Below are 3125 nucleotides of genomic sequence, written 5' to 3' on the forward strand. Positions count from 1 at the left end.
TTAATACTAGATTTTAGATCCCCTTTAATTAGGCCCACAAATGAACTGGCAGCCGATGCAGCTATTTGAGACTAGGGCTATATGACTTACAAAGGCAGCCCCGGTCTGGCCACTGTGTTTTGGACCAGTTGATGGTTCCCAGTCATCTTTGAGGGCACTGAAACAATCCAATATGAACTTTATACAAAAGTATGGAGGATGGGGGCCAAGTGCTTTCTGTCCCAAAGGAGGCTGAAGCTGCCAGAGCAGGCTGAGCTGGAAATCATCTCTCCTACCCACGCCGTCCACCTGGGCCTCAAGTGATAATGATGGATCCAGGAGCCAAGTGTGCTTTCTCCATGTAAAGGTAAAGGGAAAGGGAAAGGAAAGGAAAGGTAAAGGTAAAGGGACCCCTGACCATTAGGTCCAGTCATGACCGACTCTGGAGTTGCAGCGCTCATCTCGCTTTATTGGCCAAGGGAGCCGGCGTTCGTCTGCAGACAGTTTTCCAGGTCATGTGGCCAGCATGACTAAGCCACTTCTGGTGAACCAGAGCAGCGCATGGAAACACCGTTTACCTTCCCGCCGGAGCGATACCTATTTATATACTTGCACTTTGACGTGCTTTCGAACTGCTAGGTTGGCAGGAGCAGGGACCAAGCAATGGGAGCTCACCCTGTCGTGGGGATTCGAACCGCCGACCTTCTGATCAGCAAATTCTAGGCTCTGTGGTTTAACCCACAGCGCCACCCGTGTCCCTCCATGTATCCAATGCTAATTATTGGATTCTTTTGCCCCATCTTTTTGTGCCTGCCAAACAGCCGTGTCATGCTTAAAATATTTTATTTTCTTGTTAATTATGCTGTTTTAAATGTGCATTTTATATTTGACTTCACTTAGCAATGCTTTCTTTTGAAATCTTTAAGATTTTGTTTTTGTTAACTTTTTTGTGTTAACTATGTTTTCATTATTTGACCTCCTTTGTAATGTTTTATTCTGAAATCTTTGAGATGGTATTTTGGTTTCCTGTCAATTGCGTTGCTTTGACTGTGTACTTTATATTTGACTTTCTTCAGAAATGTTTGATTCTGCATTGCTTTGTTGATGTTTAATATGCAGTAAACCGCTTTGAGATTTTCTTTAAAATATAAAGCGGTATAGAAGCGAAATCATCATCATCATCAGAAGAGCAAACCCATCCAAGTGACTGGGATCTGGGTTCAAATCCCCACCTGACATTGAAGCTCATTGGGTGACATTCAGCCAGCCACTGCCTAAGCTACCTCCTAGCGTTGTTGTTGTGGGGATTAATTGGGGAGGGGTAGAAATATGTTGGACACATTGCGCCCCTTTGGAAGAAAAAGTTGGGCTACAAATGTGATTGATTGATTAATTAATTGACTGATTAATTAATAAAAATGGGTGAATTAATTCATATTCACCCATTGATGTGAATAGCCTAAACTAACTTAGGGTCATTCGTTCCAACAGGTTTACTCTGAGCAGAATTCCACTACTATTGTTATTCATTTTTATTTTTTTATTAAATGTGTATACGCCCTATACTCGTAGATCTCAGGGCAGTTCACAAGATAAGATTACAATATGATATTTATTTGCAGTATTAAATGTATCAGTCGCTTTCTTAGGGGCCACAGGAATCCAATGCAACTTTGACCAAAATGGTCAAAGGCCTGGAAACGATGCCTTATGAGGAACGGCTAAGGGAGCTGGGCATGTTTAGCCTGGAGAAGAGGAGGTTAAGGGGTGATATGATAGCCATGTTCAAATATATAAAAGGATGTCACATAGAGGAGGGAGAAAGGTTGTTTTCTGCTGCTCCAGAGAAGCGGACACGGAGCAATGGATCCAAACTACAAGAAAGAAGATTCCACCTAAACATTAGGAAGAACTTCCTGACAGTATGAGCTGTTCGACAGTGGAATTTGCTGCCAAGGAGTGTGGTGGAGTCTCCTACTTTGGAGGTCTTTAAGCAGAGGCTTGACAACCATATGTCAGGAGTGCTCTGATGGTGTTTCCTGCTTGGCAGGGGGTTGGACTCGATGGCCCTTGTAGTATCTTCCAACTCTATGATTCTATGATTCTATGAACTTACATTATTTAAGCAAGCAAACAAACACAGGGTGCTAACTTTAAAGGGCCACCCCACATAATCAATCGCAACACACACACCATATTGAATGCCAGTGGTCATCAACTTGGAGGAGGGGTGTCCCGGCCCCCTCTAATATTTTATTAAGGGGCTGAAAAGACCTCGGACCCTAGGACTTGGCTCCTATGAAATACATACAGCATTTAAAAAAGCAAGCCTCTTTTAAAAAAAAAAACAACAACAACTAGATTTCTTCTTCTTTCGTGTCTCATCTTACTCGGCGCACTTGCCATTTTTATTTTTATTTTTCAATGAAGTAGAAAAAGAAGAAAAACTAGATTAAGACAACCTGCCCACGCAAAAAAAAAAAAAAGAGGTCGTAAATAATCAAGAGTCCAAGCCACGGAAAGAATGACAGCGGTCGCCACCACCATCACCATCGCCATGGCAGCAATGCAATTTACCTCCCCAGGTAAACAGGCGTCATTAACCCACAGAGGAGATTCCCTCCCCCCGCCCATCTCTAAGGGGTGGGCACCTCCGAGGCTCGTGCCTTTCCGCCCCCCACCCTCGGCACCGCCCCAGCCGGTGGCGATCTGCGGGCCGACGCTAGATGGCACCTTCCCCTCGCCGAGTTAGCACCCCTCCGGCTGCCCGTTCCTTAGAGCCGCCCCTGCGCGCGGCGGCGCCCACTGGGTTTGTTGCGCGCCCTGCTGCCGCCGCCGCCACTTCCCTGCCCGCTCCTACGAGGATGGCTCCTCCGGCTCGCCCTCTCCGACAGCCCGGCTGACAACCCTCCACCTCCTCCTCCTCCGCTGCCGCTCCTTTGGGCGCGGACGCACGCGCGCAACAGGCTTTCTGGCACCGGCGGTGCCCTCGCCCGTCCGGGGCAGGCCATGCGAGGTACCCCCTCGATCCCCGGACCCAGCTGAGGCTGCTGGACGCCAGCCTCGCCCTTGATGCGCGCCCCGGGCCCCCCTGGCCTGCCTGCCGCCTCTCCGCGCGCCCCACCCAACCGCCCGCCCGTCCGGGC

This window comes from Podarcis vaucheri (assembly GCF_965113315.1).
Source record: "Podarcis vaucheri genome assembly, chromosome: 16".
Lineage (NCBI taxonomy): Eukaryota > Metazoa > Chordata > Lepidosauria > Squamata > Lacertidae > Podarcis > Podarcis vaucheri.